This window comes from Pteropus alecto, unplaced genomic scaffold (assembly GCF_000325575.1).
Source record: "Pteropus alecto unplaced genomic scaffold, ASM32557v1 scaffold24, whole genome shotgun sequence".
Lineage (NCBI taxonomy): Eukaryota > Metazoa > Chordata > Mammalia > Chiroptera > Pteropodidae > Pteropus > Pteropus alecto.
In genome coordinates this window covers 10,947,324-10,967,309 of record NW_006439192.1, presented here as the reverse complement: position 1 = coordinate 10,967,309, position 19,986 = coordinate 10,947,324, and the positions used below count along the sequence as shown (strand labels likewise).

The window sequence follows — 19,986 nt, the reverse complement described above, 5'->3', positions numbered from 1 at the left end:
ATTGAGGCTCATCACTAGGCCTTTGCTTCATAGGTAGGGGTGTGGCCATAGTATTTTTACTTTTGTTTTTAGGAGAGTTTTGGTAGTATTTGACTGGAATGGACTAAGTCTTATCTAAAGATTTTCTGTCTTGCTAGGCTGCCCCCCCTCCTTTTTTTTTGTCTGCACCCATTGGCACTTCTGGATTGCCAGCTCTTCAGCTCTTAAGATTTTATATACAGGGCAAAAAGAATTTGATAACTCAATATCGTATTGTTCCTTTGGATACCAGGATCCCTAACCAGCCTTTCTTCTTCTGCTTACCTGCTAATGTCTTTGTATGTTTATTTTATAAATAACATCCAGGGTTTTAGGTATACTTAATGGGAAGAATATAGAAAATACATATCTACTCCATTTTCCTAGCAGCAGAAGTCTTGAAATTATTTTTAATTAGTCATTAATATGTGGAATTAGTCATTATTCATATAGATACTCTGAGGATGTAAGCATTCAGTGAAACTGCATGGACAGTAGGAATTTTTGTGGCTTACCTATTTTTATTTTTCTAAATCTACCTGCTGATGAAAAACCTCGATTTAAGCAACTGTGGGTTATGAGGGGTCGTATTGGACCCTTAGTAATATTCATACTCTGCTGCAGAAAACACAGTTGTTCAATGCTTTAGTGTTTTTAATAGTCTGAAAAGTAAAATTATGATTTTAGTATTTATAGTTGAAATAATTCTGACTAAAATGTGAAAGTTATCCACAGCCTACTGCTTTGTCAGTAGGTAACTGGTAAAGAAGCCCATAGTCCCCTCATTCATGATCTTTATATGCCGTTCATTAATTCCATTTACTCTTTGGCTCAGACCTAGGGTTGGAGTGGCCCAGCAGCCAGTGTTTTTCTAGTTTGTCTAATTTGGAATTATTTTACTGAAAATTTAAAAAGTCACTGAACATTTGACATGAGATTTTAATTATTTTAAAAATGAGGTGTCCTTAGGTGTTGGAATAATAGGAAATTATGTAGCATCAAAGAGGCTCCATTATGAAAGTAACTAAATTAGTATTGTAGAATTTACTGTGGAATTTTTACAAAATATCATCTTTTCCTGCTGTACCCCAGCTTTGCCAGTGTCCCTGGCTTATATTACTCATTCATAAGGCTAAGGAAACCGGAGCAGAATATGATACAAAAGATATAAATTGACTTAAAACAAAAACCTTCTTTGAACAGATACTTACCTTTATGCCTAGTATTTTCCAAGAACAGTTCTTGTACCTACATTTCACCCCTTCCAACAAGCTGTTTGAGCAGATATTAGTGAGGAACATGTACTAGCTGGTAGGAAGAGGCTAAATAGATGTGTATACCCATTTACTTAGGGAACAATTTAGTGAAGCTTTGGAATAAGAAGGTTGTTGATGACCCTAGGCATCACAGTGCTCTTCTCAAATTTTTTTTTCCCCCTCTTTAATCCCTCTCCCACTTCAACCCTTGACCTATGGCTGTTGCCATTTCTCCTTAAGAACTGGATCTCTGAAGGCGGGGCATCTCCTTCCACATGCTCACAGAATGCACCCAGGGCCTGGCGCACCCGGAGTATGGTCCATGTCTCCACCTGGGGCGTGAACCTAGGACCTTCTGAGTGTAAAGCAGATGTGCTAACCACTACACTGTGGAGCCATCCTCTTCTCAAATTTTCTAATGCTATATAGAGGAGAAGACATCACTAGCAGCAGGTTCATGGTTTTACTGCAAGACTGCAGCGTAGGCTGTACAGCACAGTCACAGGAATTTTGGAATCAAGAATGTATCTGCATTTATACCCCAGTTCTGCTGCTAACTGGTTGTGTAAACTTGGGGAAGTTACCTGCCTTTCTATGCCTTAGTTTCCTACATTTTCTCATTTAGAGTGGAAGTAATAATAGCCATTTCTAGAGTTGTATACAGAATAAATTTATTTGAAAGAACTTAATGGATGGTATATAGGAAACACTAGATAAATTGCTACTTATGTTACTAATAGTGAGCTTGTTTTTTGCTTCATTTGACTTTTCATTATTATCAATCCAGGTTTTCAGGGACTTGTCAACAGTTTATAATTTTCCTTATCTTATCCTTACATTTAGGTTGGTAGTTCTCTAGATGTTATCCCTAGATCATCAAGATTGACAAAACTTGGAAACTTACTAGAAATGCAGTTTTTCAGGCTCTATCGCAGACATACGGAATCAGAAATTCTGGCGGGTAGGACCCTGCAATCTGTGTTTTATCATAAGCCCTCCAATGATTCCCTGCTGAGGTATTTTTTTCTGCTTCCTTGCAGAGCAGAGGGAGTTGTTCATGGTTGTTCCCCACTTTCATACTTCTTATTCTGAACTAAATTTATCTGGTTCTGTTTTTGTCCCTAACCACTGTTCTGATATGTTTTCTTCTTTCTCCTTGAGTTTATCAGTAAATTCCATCTTGTATATCCAGTGGTCACTTCCTTGTGCAGACTCTCAGCAGCATGCAACATAATTTATTACAGCTTCCTTTTTTGAAATAGCCTTCTAATGACTTCCAGGAGACTATACACTACTGCCTTTTTTTTCCATTCCACTGACAGATCCTTCTCTTGCTGATTCTTTTTCTCATACCGCACAAAGGGCCCAGGTTTAGTCCCAGGATGTTTCCTCCTCCCCGTCTAACTTTCTGGGTAATCTCATCCAGTCTACTGACTTTAAATAGCATCTGTATGCTCAAGACTCCTCCCTCAAACTCCCTACCCCCCAGATTTATGGCTCTAGTGCTGACCTGTCCTTTGAGCTCCCTCATATAAACTAGTGTCCAATCCAGTTGCCACTCACCCTTTACATCACCCATCAATCACTGAAATGATTTCATTCATTTACTTTTTTGCTTATTTATTATCTAACCCCCAACTCCTGAATTCCTGTACTGGCTTCTTGAAAAATGGGACTTTCTATTTCTTGTTTGATATTTATAGTCTCAGCATTCTATAAATATTTGTTAAATGAATGATGGGTGCTTCATAAACTAGAACTGTTTTATTATAACAGCATAACATGATAAAATCAGAATAGCATTCCAGAGGTAAAAAAGGTAGAAAAATGATGCGTCAGGCAGGTGAGCTGCAATTGACAATAGGAAGAAATCTGGAAAGGGATCTTTGAGAACCCATCCAATCTGATAGTTTGTCTGTTGTTTGTTAGATCTGTGTTGGTTTGTTGATCCCAGAATTTGCAAGTGCCACTTCCAGCCACTCTAAAATAAGCTTAGCAAACTTACTCTTTAGTTAGTTAGGTAGTTTAAAAAAAGAATCCTCATCACATTAATGAAAGAAAAAAAAAGAAAAGAAAAGCACCTTTCATTTATAAATTCATACTATATAAAATTTCCTATCAGAATGCAATGTCTGGCTCATACTAGAACCTCAATAATAGTTTTTGTTATCGAAGAATATATACATATAATCAGTTGTATAACATAAAATCATAAATCCCATATGAATGAAATAACCTATTAAGATGGAGATTCTAAAACTTTTCAGTTGATGTTTATAGATTGCTGAATGCTCTGGAATCTAAAGTCTAGATAAACCCTCAGAATTTTAAAAAGATGTCATAATTTTAACTAGAAACTTTTTACTGTAAAGCCTCCTTTTACTGGATTGTTTTTCTCCTTGATGAAACAGTATATATATCCTCATAATGTTCCATGACCCAGTTTCCCCACCCCAGCTATGATATTGTCATAGTCAAGAGCCATTTTAGGTATTTAGGGTAGACAAAAGACTGGGAACCATCCAAAACTGAGAACAGTCCTCCAGTGTGACATCAGTTTTATAAGAATATTTTCACTTATTTGCTTAGAGGTCATAAAATGTACTAACAAGAAAGAAGCCGTTGGTAATTATTTTATAATTACTAGGTTGTTATATGGTGTAGTGGAAGAAAATTTACTAAAAACTAAATTTGGAGTTATCTTTTGAATAAATAACCTTTTCTCTCCCTTTTTTCTCTCTCTTTCTCTCACTCTCTCTGGTAGACTTAATTAGATATCATAATCAAAAAATAAATCTGCTTTGAAATATCTCTCATTCCAGTCTACCCAATTTTAAGTTTTATATCTGTAATCCTATTCTGGTTTAATATTTCCCTTTTTTCTCTTTTTGGTATTTCATCTTACTCCTTCAGTTACAAAGAACTTTTTCAAAATAACGCTAAAATGATATCTAACATAATTGGTTGACTTTTTTTCCCCCCAAGGAAAAGCTGACCAGTTTTTAAGAATTTTCAACAGAAATCCAGTTATAGAGTGTAAATTTAGTTGCCATGAAATGGCAGCTGAAATGGCAATGATGCATGCTACATAAGAAAAGGGAAGATCAGCTTTGTCTTTTATGTTCAAAAGTAAGCAAATTCTACATGAAAATCTTTGAAAAATAGCTTTGGTTAGATCATCAGTGCCAATTTTGCGTGTTATTATTGTGTATATATCCAGAGAACTTAATGATATTAATAACTGAAACTTGTAATTAGACCTTTGACAAATAGAAAGATGACATACTGCATATATTAAAATACAATGAAATTTTTACAGATTATACTGTTTAATGTGAATTCAGATGTCATTTTTTCTCAAAATTGCATTCTCAACTATTGGTATTGCATTGAGCTACTGAACTGTATGATTCATATATTGTTGCTAATGTCAACCTTTTCTACTGCTATGTCCTCAATATTTATTATTTTTTAATAATGTTTCAAACTTACAGAAAAGTTAAAAAATGGTAAAATAAGTACTTACATACTCTTCCAATAGTTCACCAATTGTTAAGATTTTCTTGATTTGTTTTATATATTTTTCTCTATATGTATATATTTTTCTTTTTCTTCTCTGAACCACTTGAGAGTTACTTGCAGACTTTGTGGAGCTTCACACCTAAATACTTCAGCATGTATCTCCTAAGAACCATAATATACTTATCACCCTTGGGAAATTAAGTATTATACATAATACAGTACTATTTTCTAATATTCAATTTATTTTCCTACTATTTTATCAAAATATTTCTTTGCCTATGACCTTTTTCCATCAATACCAGGTAATTCCATTTCTTTAAACAGCTTTTGAGCCATTTCAACTCTTTCATGGACACTTAGAGATTGGGGTATTATTTTACTTCTCCCTGATTTTCACCCCTTTTGTACAGATGCCATGAGTATCCACTGAAAGAAACATTTGCCTTTTTTCTTTTACATGTTTTACTTTTGTTTTAATGGTGTTACTACTGTTTCTGTGTTGTTCTTTACAGAGATACTTGGATACAAGTAGTAATTATGGAACATGGTGCATTACCATTTACATTAGGCACTGGGTGTGGGGACCCCAATGGGAAAGGGATAGGTAAGATATTTTCTAGAGTATACCTTTTTGGTATAATTTTAGTTTCTAGAAGCATGTTAATGTTTTACGTATTCAAAAAATAAAGTTAAATCAAGGACGAGGAAAAACTCTAAAATTTGAATGCAGACAAATGAACCGTTTGCATTTCAAATAAATAACCACACTGAAGGACATAAGATCTAATCCAAGTAACTTTTCAACACAGTACTTTATACCTTCAGTCTAGAAGGGGGAAAAGGGGGCAATTTCAAACAAACTTTAAATTTTTTTTATCAGATTGTTTTGCAGTGATATGGTATAGTAATTCTGAAACTATTTTATGTATAAGTAAGATTGAATAAATGTGTTGAGAGCCAAGCCTCTTACTATAGAGTAAGAAACATACAAATATAAAATGGGAGAAGACAAAGGAAAACTTTGTGGAGTTGGATTGAAGTGGTAGGTATCAGAATAATGGCAGGGAAAATTTCCTAGGTCTGCTGCAGAAAAGCTAGAGGCAGTATGTCACCCCCAGTAGCAACGTAGCATAATTGCTTTCCAGATCTTGGTTTCTATATGCTATTCCCCTACATGCTATTGAAAGAGTTCTTTGAAAAAAAATAACTAATTTCAGAGTAGGGCAAGGGTGGTATAAGATGAGCTTGGAATATGTTATTGTGCTAGAAAGTAAGGAAGAGCTTCAAAAAATAGTGGAAGCATCTCAGAAGGACACAGGAGCCAGCTTGAAGGGGGATACTACTGACCAAATCTGGGACAGTTTCACCATCAAAAAAAGTGAGAGTGGATCAAGCCTATTAGATAAAATAGGAATAAATTTGTTCATAAAGTGATAATGAATGAATGAATGGATGGATGGATGAATGAATGAATAGAAGTTTGTTCTTTTGTAGAATGTTAGAATGCCCACAGAATTGTGGAGGGACTGTTGGAGTTGGAAAATCATCATCTGCAATGATCATATTAAAGATTGGTTAAGACATGAATTAGTTGATGCCCAACCTTAAGGACCTGATTGATGAGGACAAGTATATTTGCTTGGTTCTCAGCATGTCTCTCTATATATTGATTATTACTTGAGAAAAACTATATAGTGAAGAAATCTGACAATACCTTTATTGAGGCAGCAAAATTAACATCACCAGTGACAGTCAAATGAACTTTGTGTGCCAGCCGATTTAATATACCTGAGAAGGATACAACATCTCTTATGTTGTATTCTAGCCAGGGATGCATAACTAAATCTCATGAGGAAACATTAGACAAATACAAATTTAGGCACAGTCAACAAAATAATTGGCTTGTGTTTTTCAAAAAATGTCCATGTCTTGAAAGACAGAGCCTGAGGACTTATTTCAAATTAAAGGAGATTGAAGAGAAATGACAACTAAATGCAAATTACATGTTCCTAGACTGCAGGAGGGGGACACTCTAAGGGATGTTATTGGAGCAACAATGAAATTGGAATATTTATATTAGATAAAAGTACCAATGTTAAATTTCCTGAATTTAATTACTGTACAGTGCTTATACCAGAAAATATTCTTATTTTTAGGAACTAGACACTGAAGTAATAAAAAAAAAAAAGAGGCACAATGTCTTGTAACTTTCTGAAATGGTTCATAAAAATTTATTACATATATATGCATACATGCAGAGAAATATATATATAGAGAGAGAGGATATAAAGCACATGGGTGAAATAATAAAAATTGGCGAGTCTAGGCAAAGAATATACAGGAGTCAGTCCTCTGTACTGATTTTGCAGTTTTTCTCTATGCTTCAAATGATTTAAAATAAAAATGTTTTTTAGTTATTACTCTAAGCAAAAAAAAAAAAGTGACAGAGTGTGGTCAGTACCTTACATAGTCACTCTATACAGTTTTTCTACTTTTTCTTTACATTTTACTTCAGACTGCATTGGTGTTCTTTTCTATTTATTATTAACTCAAATTAAACTCACGTTTCTTTTCTATCCATAAAGGTCAAGTTTCCTGCGTCTTATTTTAGATCAGAACACCATCTAATGGGCATTGCTATAATTGCTAACTCTCCTTGTTTTCTGTCTTGTTCTGAAGAAAACTCGGGCATTAAATTAGTTGAGGTTATTTTGAAACACATGATATCTGTATCATTTTTTTCTTTTCTTTTCCTCAAGAACACAATAGACTAGTGTTCTTATTTGGATGAGCATATATTCACTTCATTCTCTGAGGATACATTACCTTAGTGGGTACTAGGTGGGTACTGACTAGTTCCAGGAAGCTTTTTAACTTAATTAGCCTTCTTATAGCTTTGTGCATCTAACTGTGTGATAGGCGAGTGAGCAGTATTTTCTCAGGGAAAGGATGATGCTTACTTAGAGTGTCATTAATTTACATTATCTTAAAATTGTACATTTGATCATCATCTGCATATAGCTTTAGAATTTCTAGACTGTTTTTGATATGGACATTGGAAGTCATCTGAATGACAGCCTTATTAGGTATGGAGAGTTATACAGTGAACCATATGTTTAAATATTTTTGAATGAAAGTGGAAAACATATAAAATTATCTGAAATGGCTATAAATATTTTCTTATATGTGGAATTTCTTTTAAAGAAATAGTTTTTAGGAGATTAAACAAGAAATCAGTGTTAGATGAAGAATGCTTTACACATAGGCCATCCATTGATTTGTAGGTTATCTGAACTTCATTTTCTCTAGTTTGTATCATACTTTTTTTTCTTTCTGAAGAGGAGTAACATTCTGTGTATCAGTTCTTATTTATGTTCTTTCCCTCTTGTTTTTTCTTTGTGGGGAAAAATCCATTGCTCTTTATAATTCTGGTTATATGTATTTGGCTTCACTGTTTGGAAATAGGCCCCAGGTGAGTGAAAAAAATCTTTTTTTCACTATTGATGTTCTAAGCTTTCTATATGTTGTTTTTTTTCTATTATTCTATTACCCTCCATTGCACTGAAAATGAATGATATATTGCTTATGACAGGACATAAAACTGACTCTTGTTTTAAAGAAGTTATTAGAATGCCAGTGGCAATAACAGACAGGCATGGAAGTATATCCTTTTCTCCAGAAGAGCAAGAAATTTTATGAACTTGTTTGCAAAATAAGTCTTCTTTCATTTTTAAAACTTAATAAGGGAAAATAAAATAACCACTTGCCTATACTCTATAAAAAAATGCCAAGTAGAGGTATTAATGATGATTTTTATAAAGAGAAGGCTAACTAAGAATACAGAAGGGAAAGAAGCTCAATTAAGAATGGAAACATTTTTTTAATGCCTTATGTTTAGTACCACTAATGATTTTATTCACTCCTTTCTTTTAAGGATTTATTTTTATACATATTTTCCCAATTTTTTATTTCTTAATTAGGGGGCATTTGACTGCTTACAGGACTGGTGCTTCATAGAAAGTTCTTGGGATGTGGTTCTATAGTGTAACTTAGCACATCTGCTTTACACATAGAAGGTCCTGGGTTCGCGCCCCAGTGGAGCCACGGTCCATGCTATGGCCATGCCACCGTGAACAAGCCCAATGTCTGATCTCGGAAGCTAAGCAGGATTGGGCCTGGTTAGTACTTGGATGGAAGACCACCTAGGAAGACCAGGTGCTGTAGGCATAAATAAGAATAATAAAAAAAAGAAAGTCCTTGGATCATTTTTTATTTCTCTATATTTACCTTAATCATGGCTCTCATGTGAATGTTAACTTACTCTCCCCATTATTCAAAGTCATGCTTATAACCCATGTTGTGGGTTATAACTGAATTATGGAAAATTTTGGACCTAAAGATTTTATAATCTCCTGGAGAAGAAAAGAGCCATGATCGTACAGCCACGTTCATGTATATATATTTACATTTATATTTACACACACACATACATTTTACATGATTACCTTTTTTTTAAAGAACAAAGGAATGATTCTGAATGTTATCAGATAATTTTTATATTTTGTTTCTGAAAGAGAATGCAAAAGAGTATTCCAAGGATTTTTCACTTTAAGTCCTTACATGATACTTTTCAGAGAAAAAGTGTTAGACGAAAGTTGAGATGATATTTTTAAACATGATTTGACCAAAGAATGAAGGTAAAGATAGTCTCTCCTAAGAAACATTTGAAAATGTGAAGAAGAAAATTCTTTTAAGTGTGCTAAAAGCTATAGGAAAAGAAAGGAGATTGGCATATTATTTGGAATATTATTGGTATATTATTTGGAAAAAAAAATGGAAAGATGATGCACAGAAAGCCCCACAAAAGAAATGAGTATACATTGTAAAATCGGCGCCCAGTTCACAGAGCTAAAGAACACTTAAAAGAATGAAGGTTTGCAAAGTTTTCTGTAAAATTAATTAAAAAGAACTGAAAGTGGGGTGGGGATGTCCTAAAAATTTTACTCAGAGAGCACAAAGTGAGTGAAGTCCTTCCAAAGCTACATAGATGGCAAAAATACTTCAATTTACAAAATGGCTGCTTTCCAACAGTTTCCCCTCGAAACAAATCGTTGACTTACCCACTTCTATTACTAAATTAACTTTCTTCTTATAAAACTTCAAATAGTGCTAGACTTTTATCATCACACTGTACCAATAGGTTTGCCAGTAATGTGATATAATTAAGTCTGAATGTTCTCAGTATTGTTATTTAAAGCAAATCAGAATGCTTCCTTATAGGTTCTTAAAGGTTAAAATTCAGGAATTAAGGTAGCATTTTAGTTTATTTCTTAAGGAGACCTGTCTTTAATTGGTCTGAAAACCAATTAAGCTTTCAAGTAACTGGTATTCACAAATTGTAAGTTGTTTATACATAGGAAAACAGCGTATCAGTAGTTTTTATTGGTAGAATATAAGAGCAACTTTCTTTTGATTTTGAACCATCATTTCTCTGTGAGTTAAAAAAAATGAAACTCATTTTTTAATTGAAATGATGAAGTATGTATGATAACTTTATATATTACATAGTTTATTTTTTTTTCCACTATGTAATCTTGTTCATCTAGTCTTGTTTGTTTGTTTGTTTGTTTGTTTGGCTTTCTGGAGTTTTCGAAATATTTTTCAGTGAAAGACCTCGTATCTTTTTATCATATAGGAGAATATAACATATATATTTACTATGTTTTATGTATTCAGTGCAGTTCAGTAACTTTTGTATTTATCTCTGATTTGATCAAATGGATTTGATTAACCACTGAAGCTAGTCCTCGGAAACTACAGTGAGTTCTTCGTGTCATAGTTAAGAGATTTTGGTTTGGGTTGTGAGTATATTACAGTGAGGGATGAGTTGAAGAGTGTGCAGAAGCAAAAGGACTTCTTTGAGTACTAGCAGTCCCTATGTTTAGTATGTTTCTTCATTTTCCTTTACAACACTTTCTACATGTCTTCCAGTAAATCGTATAAAGCTTGATGTCCCAACATAATCAGGAAAGTTTAAGAGCAATGAGAGATGAGCTTTTGTTTACTCAACAAAGGATAATTACAGGAAAGCATCTTGGACCTCCATAAATCTTTCTCATTATATCTGAACTCTTTAGCTGAAAAGTACTTATACAGAGACTATATATAAAAGGTCTCTCTGGTAATTTTGATATTTTTATATCTTGATCTCACATCATGGTTAGGTTTATCTTTAAATGCAAGGCTAAACTATTTGAGTAATTTATTGGAGAATTGTTTATCCCTGAGCATTTTTAGTTAGACTATATATAATATTGGAAAGTGAATAACTATCTGACTGTATCTGTTATATTCAAGAATCTGTCTTTAGTCATTGGATGGCAATAATTTAGAATTAACTTGGCATATGAAGAATGTTCCAAGACAGGTTCATCTTTTTTTTTTTTAATTTGTATATTTATAGTCAAGAATATTTTTTTCATTATCAATTAAATTTTCTTTTGGAGAAGGAAAATAGCACCTTATATATATGAACTGTTGTGACTCAGCTAGGTTACAGACAAAAACAAGGTCTTTGTAAACCCACAAAATACCAAACATCTTCCTCATCTGGCTGAGTGACAGCTCCTTTTTTACTGGGTCATTGAATTGTGCCCATTTTCTAATAGCATCCAATCTAGAACAAACCTCTGCCTTCTTAGATGCTCCCCCAAAATCTCCCAACAAAGGTCAAATGCTTTAATAAATTCTTTCTAACATCCCCTTACTGAGCTGCCCCATTGTTCTCCGTGGCACTGTGTTCTCCCTCACATTAAGTAACAAACTCAACTTCTTCAACTATAGGTGTGTTTCTGGTAGTTTTGGCTGGAGGGCATTGACACTTTCCTTAAAGATATTTCTTAAGATATAAATTGTGCCCTCAACATTTAGGAGTTGAATGCTTTGTTAACTTTTTGTATATATATTTTAAAGTCAGCATGTTTATTAGCACTTACATTTCAGATATTTTGATAGTTGATAAGTATATGAGGATAAATGTGGCACTGTACTCTGGGAAATTTCAAACTGAGCAATTGATATTTTTTCATGTAATAACACCAGTGAGTCTGATTTATTTACAAATCTCTTTCCTTTATAGATTGTACTCATTTTTACCATATTTAAACTGAAGGCAAAAGAAATGTTTGAGAATTTGATAATTTTGTATAGGGTAAAGAATTCTGGTTACCTTTACCTAATACCTTGACAAGGGCTAAATTTTTAGGATTTATTCACATAAACTCTTGTGCCACAGAGTATTCATAACATTATAAAGTAACCTCTTTCTGAGAGAGAAAAAGAGAGTGGGAGAGGAGACATTTATTTTGTAACTCAGTCATAATAATTTACACAGAACCACCTAGTGGTCAGTTATGATGATATGATGATAAATTATGTGCCTCATGCCTTTCTTAAAGGAGTTTCTGGAATTACTGTTAGTTCCAACACATGCCCCAGGATATATCTATCTCCATAAGCCATTTTCTGTAAGATGTGAAAGTTTCTCAATTCCGCCCATGTCATGAAAACGATAGATCTTCATCTTACACAAAGCAGAGAATGAATCTTAAAAAGCATTTCTTAGTTTCACTCCTCAACAAATAACTTTGCTAAATCTTCTTATATTCTAAGGCAAATCACTGGACCCTTGGGATTTAAAATTTTTACTCTTCCAACAGCTACTGATAATTCTTTACAAGCTTGAGGTAAAAGTGTTTAACTTAAATCTTCTGAAGTTATCAAGATGAGAAAACATTAAGCTATCAAGAATCTGAAAGTAGTTTGCTGAAATTTCATTGTAACTCACTCTTAGGTAGTCTTTATCACCATTCTTTGATAATTATTTGCAGAAGCCATTATACAAAATGGTGGGTTCTATCAATTAAGCCACATTTACTCAAAATGAATGCATAATACTTTTTGCTAATACAGAATGAGAGATTATGTTAAAGGAAGAATCATTTTCAGTATTTAAACAATGCTAGCTACCCTTAAATATAGTTTTCTCTAAAATATATGGTGATTATTACATGATCACAAATTCAAATTGTGAATTTATTTGAAACAATCGCCTATTTTTGTCATAGTAGGATTTCCACACGCATAATTTAAATTTTGTTTGTGTCTCCATGCTATTTGGGCTTGTGAAAAAATAATCTGAGGTGATGATAGATAGGCCAGAATAACATTATCCTTTATTAACATGACCGGCCATGAACTATCTAGGCGTAATTTGTCAGACTATTCTTGTATATATAAAATAAGTTTTTTGATGTTATCCTTGAAGTAAGACTCAGTTTAATTTAGTTTAAAATATTGAAGGCATTTTTTTTTTTTTTTAGCTTTAATTTCTCAAGTCTTTTCTGGGGATAGTTTAATTCTCTACTTAAAATGAATAATAGTACCTTTAGTTAAAATTCGTTAACTCTTTCTAGCATATAAACCTTGGCTTATATCTGCAAAAGAAATTGTAAATAAATGTATATATATATTTATATACCTTTGGAAGATTTACCATAATAGCAGCCTGACTGAAAGTATATAAGTACTATACTCCCATAATAGTAACAAAAGGTTAATATTTTATCTATTTTTATATAAATTTTAAGTCAGTGAAAGGAAAACAAAGATTGAGTAAAAACCAAAATTTGCTTTATTAAAATGATATGAGAAATTATTCAGATAGGTTTGCATTTTACTCATATTTCGAAGTCATATATAGAATCTTGAGAAGTCAGTTTTTATTAAAAATTTATTCATTAAGACATAGTCTTGAAAAGAAGTAGAAATTTGGGGTGATACCACATCACACCCATTAGGATGGCTGCTATTAATATATTACAAAAAAAAACCAAAAAACCAGATACTGGTGAGGATGTGGAGAAGTTGCAACCCTTGTGCACTACTGGTGGGAATGTAAAGTGATGTGGCTGCTATGGAAAACAGTATGGAGGTTTCTCAAAAAGAAAATAGAATTACTATGATCCAGCAATTCAGTTTCTGGGTATATATTCAGAAGAATTGAAAGCAGAGACTCCATAGATGGGGTAAAGGGGGTCAAATGTAGGGGTATAGGAGAAGAGTGAAGTGGGTAAAGGGGATCAAATATATGGTAGCTGAAGGAAACTGGACTTTGGGTGGTAAACACACAATAGAATATACAGATGTCAAATGATAATATACACCTGAAAATTATATAATTGTATTAACCAGTATTACCTCAATAAACTTAAAAAAAGAAAGAAAATTAATATATGTGGCAAAAAAAAAAAGAAAGCAGAGACTCAAAGATATTTGTACACTCATGTTCATAGTAGCATTATTCGTAATAGCCAAAGATGGAAGCAACTCATGTGCCCATTGAGAGATAAATGGATAAACAAATGTGGTATGTACATAAATGGAATTTTATTCAGTCTTATAAAGGCTCACCACTTATGATTAGTCCAGTATTTTCCTGGAGAGAGGAAAATAAGTTCTTTGCATAACATGAATGGCTGTATGTTTGATTAGTTTATTGATTGCCATTAAAAATTTTTTCTTCCCAGAGTAATTCAATTAGATAAATTCTAAAAAGCTAACAAGTTAGATAGCAAACCAAGTTTGTACTGGAAAGTACATTTATATATATGATTATATTTTTGACTGAATTAAAAGCATAACATTTTCAGCAATTTCAAGTTGCCACATCAAATTTTATATTTATCCGGATTTACTTATAATGCAATTTTCTAAATCTATATCCTAGTCCTATCTTCTTGTTTGTTTTTTTTCCAGGAATTTCCTGTGTAACATGTGAGGCTTTCATTCTTAGTTCTAAGCTTAGATGAAATAGATGCCTCTGTTGTAACAGAGCTTCGTGTAGATGAGACATTCTTTTTAAGAAATATGTAACTCCAGGGTGGGAAAGTGAAATAGGTATTCCTTTTTTTTTTTTAATGAAATAGAGATATAAGAATGAATAAAATATAAAATATGCTGCCTGACTTCTAGGAGTTCAAGTTAGTCAAGGAAGACAAACCTACAAATGATTTTTCATATACTGTAGAATGTGTTATGGAGCACAGAGGAAGGAACTCAACATTTACTGCACTTGATTGTTCTCTATCTACTTTTGAGGCTTAGTATGTTCTAACATTTTTGTGTGTTTTTCTATTTAGAATATTTTGTTTTTCTGTAGTTTTGCTCAACAGTGTCAAAGAATATTGCCTTATATGATCTTATTCAATTTCACTCTCCAGTTGATTCTAGGTCATGTAAAAGCTTGGCACAAAATAAATGCAATAAACAAACTTGGCAAAGGGGAAAAAATACAGTTCTTCTCTAGCTTGTTCTCAGCCACAATAGTATCATTCTACCAAATAGATAGTATTTTGTTCTCTATCCATGAGGAAGCAACAAGTGATCAGAATCATGCAAAACTTGAACAGAAAATTACTGTTTAGAATGGGGGTAAAAGTGTGTTTGCCTTTGTGTGCACACTGGTTTGCTAGTTTTTTTTTTTTTTTTAATTAAAGATTATAACTATGGAACCTTTTCCTGAAAAAGCAAATAGATAGTAACTTACTTATCTTGAGTTCCAAAATTACCCTTTCTTTAATTTTCCTAAGGTATTAATTAATATCTTGTTACTAATGAAGAAAAAAGAAGAAAGGAAAGGGGAATAGATATCTCCCAATCTGCAAATCATAGATTTCTGTGCTTTATTTAGTATTTACTCTAGATAGTATACTGGAGGTAAATACACTTACAAATGTGCGCGCGCATGCACGCGCATGCACACACACACACACACACACACACACACACACACACACGCAGATGTAGGTAATCGGTGACAAGCAGAACCAATCCTGAAGCCAAGCTGGTGATGTCATTATTAAGAAAGCAACAGTTAACTTGGAAGAAAGATATGTGGGTTACTTTTATAGCTGTTGGTATTGCCTTGTAAAGAAACATTGTTTTATGTGGCCTTGTCCATGTCTCGTTGGAAATAGTTTTATTTTTACTTTATCTCAAACCTCATGCTTTTAAATACTGACTACTTATGTGCATGTTAACCTTCAGTCAAGTTTCATAAGAATTGCTGCATCACAGGGTTGGTACATTTCTATGGTAGATGGATAAAAATATGCCCAAGTCCATTTCATTTTATAAAATCTATATATAATTTAAAGTAATTCTAAAGTTAAAAATTAACAAAAAATAAAATTTATAAAATATAGTAAATTTATATTTTTCATTATGGCTTATCATAATTGACACATGGATATAGTTACAAGTCTGCTACAAGTCAATAGGTCAGCAACTAGGATATTAAGAAATATCAGGGTCTACGGCCATGCTACCCTGAACAAGCCGGATCCTATCTGATCTCGGAAGCTAAGCAGGGTCGAGCCTGGTTAGTACTTGGATGGGAGACCACCTAGGAAGACCAGGTGCTGTAGGCATAAAAAAAATAAGGGATTGTAAACTGACAAGGTCCTTGCAATCTGTGAGGTCAACCAAGGGTTGCCTCGCCTAAAAAAAAAAAAGTTAAAAAAAAAATAAAAGAAATGTCAGATGTCTGTATGATAGGAACTTATTACTATCACATACATTTTTCTTTTTGAATGAGGTTTTCTTGCTAATGAGGAAAAAGAAATTTACTCCTTGTAAGGTTCCATCAGTCTCAATAAGCTTCTATCTCTTTTGGTATAGAGAAAGGAAAATTCATCCACATAGTTTTTCTAATTATGAATAGCTTTCTCTTTTTCTTGGAAATTATTTTAAACTCCCTATTTTCTCACTATTTTATTAATGTGGTACATTGGTTTCTATTCTTACAACATTCCTGGGACCCAGCAAAAATTTTAGGACAATAAGATCACATAATATAAAAGCTGTTTTATTAAAGGAAAGTTAGTGGGACATGGAAAATCTGTTTTCTCAGATTCTTAAATGTTAGTGTTTTGTTTTGTTTTTTAATTAAAATTCTTACTGATGTTAATGAAAAAGAAGTCCTATCTATGGTGAGCTATAGGGAGAAGTAATAATTGTTAGCAAATCAAGAGCTTTAAAATTTGAAAAACATTATCATCACCATTATTATTTTATGTTGTTGGTTTGCTGTGAGTCAAGTATTGTTGGGTGTGAGTCAAGCATTGTTGACCTCAGAACAACTTATAAGATAAGCATTATCTTTCTCATTTTACAATGTAGAACATAAAACTCAGAGGAATGTTAAATGATTTGGTCAAACTCACATGAGTAGATAGTAGTAGACCCAGGATTCATTTAAAATGTCTGACATAAAAGGCGAAGCTCCTTGTTATGACTTACCAGTGATCCTACGCCAGGCCCAGGCCATCTCTCTCCTTAAACATGTACCTATACCACCCCACCCCCTTTTATAGTGAAAGTATTAAAAAACAAAACTGAGTAAATTTGAGGATCTAATTGGATTTATTCAACAATTCATGAATTGAGCAGCATCCCTTCTAGCAGATGGAAAGGCGCTCCTAAGAGCTTCACAAATGAAAGGCCTTTGTTAAGCTGAAGGGGGCGGGAAGAGGAAATTTCCAGCAAAGAGTGGATTGTTTCAGGCAAAGTCACCTTTCTGTAAGGAGTGGAAGAGGTCTATTGGGCGAATCTCCCTAGTGCCAACCAGGTAATTCTAGATTGATTGGTTAAAGGTTACATTTCTGCGAAGGGCCGAAACTGTTTTAAGTCTTGGTTTGGAGATGTGGGCTTAGCACGAGTGACTCCATTTTGGGCCTGTTGTCTCTTTTTAACAAAAGTCATAAAGTTAGTGGAAGAAAAAAGATTAAAGACAGTAGTAATATATAATCTTGACTCCAATTAGAGCTTTTTTGCTTCTCTCATTATAAGTCTGTTCAGTCTTTTTGTCCTCAGTAAGCACATGTAGCCCTGGCAGAGAATCATCATTAACCCATCTTATCTAACATCAAAGATTACTATAAAAATCTCAGACACAAATGTTTTTGCCAGGAAAACTTTGTTCTTGGGTCAAAGGAGGAGGAAAATATATATACATAAATTATTTCTGAGTGAGGTACTTACATAATGTGTTTTAAAGGACCTCGTGAATTACATAAAAATAAATGTGAACATCATTTTTTAAAAAACAATATGAAGCAAATAGACTTGCATTAAATCATATCAGTGTTAAATTATTTGGAATCTACTTAAGGCCATGTTTTTAAAAAGTGGGTTGGAGGCTTCAGCTGCTGAAGATCGATTTGAATTTGATAGTTTTTTTAAAGATGAAGTGGGAGGAAGTTAAAGGGAATATAACAGAGCACATTGTAAACACTCATGAATCAAATTACTGTTATTTAACTGACAAAGTTTGTTAGTTACTAACCACATAAAGGCAAGATATATTTGACATCGGGGCCGGATCCAAGGACTCAAACTATATCGTGTATCTGACGGTTTCTCTCTCTCTAACCTACCCACCTTCTTTTTGCCCCACTTTTTGAACGTTCCTCTGCCCACTCTCTGCTCTTTTCTCCTCACTTTTATAGCTTCTCCCTCCTGCCTTCTTCCTGTTCTTTTTCTTTGTTTTCTCTGTACTTTCTTCCTCCCCCACCCTCACTGCCCAGTGACTTCAGCCTCTCTGTCTTTATTTTCTATCTGTGTGTTTGTGTTTTCTTGGACTCTTCATATACTGAGGAACATGGCTGTTGGTAACTCTGGGGCCACAATGCTGTAGCTCTTATTATTATTCTAATGTTAAAAAGAGTGGCTGTTTCTCAATTGTATAGTAGAAAGACTCAAGGAAGAACTCTGAGCTGCTTGAGTCATGTATCTATACCTGGATCAACCACTGGTCTGTGGCTGGAATATGATGATTGGTGAAGGGTGGAGCAGGGCTCTGTGATTGGGAACTCTACAGAGTCACAGAGTCATAGCAAAGGAGGAGAGCAATTCTTCCAGCACAAGTCAGCGCTTTCCAGAAGGATGTAACAGGTATTTGGGCAGACAAATTAACATGTCTAGTGTACTTTTCTACTTGGATTTATGTTTTTTCCTAGTTCTAAGCTAATACTAATAGCTAAAGATGCAATATTCCTTATGTAAAAACATGGTTTTACAAAAAACTTAAATTTTAGTTCCTTTGCAGTTGAAAAGAGGTCTGGATGTGGTTCCTCAGAATTTCACTGCAATCTTTCTTTCAGACTACACAAACATTTTTTGTTGACAAAGAATGTTTTTTATAGTATTGCTAAAGTAGAGTTTTCTTTAGCTGTTCGCCATATTTTTTTAAAGCAGTTTATTCCAAAAAAAGATCATGCCAGGTAGAATTCTATTTGTTGTTTTACAGTCTATGACGCTAGGTATTAAATTTCACATGCCTTATTGAAGAAAATTCTTTATTTCTAGCAGCTTCTAGAATACCTTAGAAAATATAATAAATCTATTTTTCATTTATAGAGGAGAGGTATTTAAGAGGCAGCATTTCTTAGGATTAAAAATCCTCTCATCTGCCATATACTTGCTATGATAAGCACAATAATGTGCCCCAAGAGATGTCCACATATTAATCTCTAGAACCTGTGAATGTTACCTTATGGGGTAAAAGGAACTTTGCAGATGTGATTAAATTAAAGATCTTGAGATGGGGGGATTATTTTTACATTATCTGGGTAGGCTCAATATAACCACAAGGGTCCTTATAGAAAGGATGAAAGAGAGGCAGTCAGAGAAAGAGATGTGACGTAGAAGTACAGGTCATAGTGATGTGAGGCCACAAGCCAAGGAATGTTGGTACCCTTTAGAAGCTAGAAAAAGTAAGGAAATGGATTCTCTCCTAGAGCCTCCAGAAGAAACGTGGCCCTGCTGATCCATTTTAGACTTCTGACCTCCAGAATTGTAAGATGATAAATTCACGTTTAAACCATTAAGTTTCTAGTAATTTGTTATAACAACACAAGGAAACTAAACATTAACTGTGTTACCTATTACTCAGTTTTCTCATCTGTAAAATGGAAGTGATAATAGAACAAAAGCATTATTTGAGGATTAAATGAGTTAATTCAAGGAAAGTGTGTGTCAAATATAAGATTTTATATATAATTTTATATATTAACAGAACTTAGAGACTAATGGTTGGATATAATAAAGAGTAGATAGTAAAGTATGCATG

The 19,986-nt window shown here is 33.5% G+C and overlaps 1 protein-coding gene and 1 pseudogene across 1 annotated transcript in view; both read left to right on the top strand.

Annotated features, from left to right (window-relative positions):
- Positions 1 to 19,986, top strand: part of TNKS (tankyrase) — a 180,459-nt gene that overhangs the window by 66,228 nt on the left and 94,245 nt on the right. The window lies entirely within an intron of this gene.
- Positions 16,167 to 16,285, top strand: LOC112483492 (annotated as a pseudogene).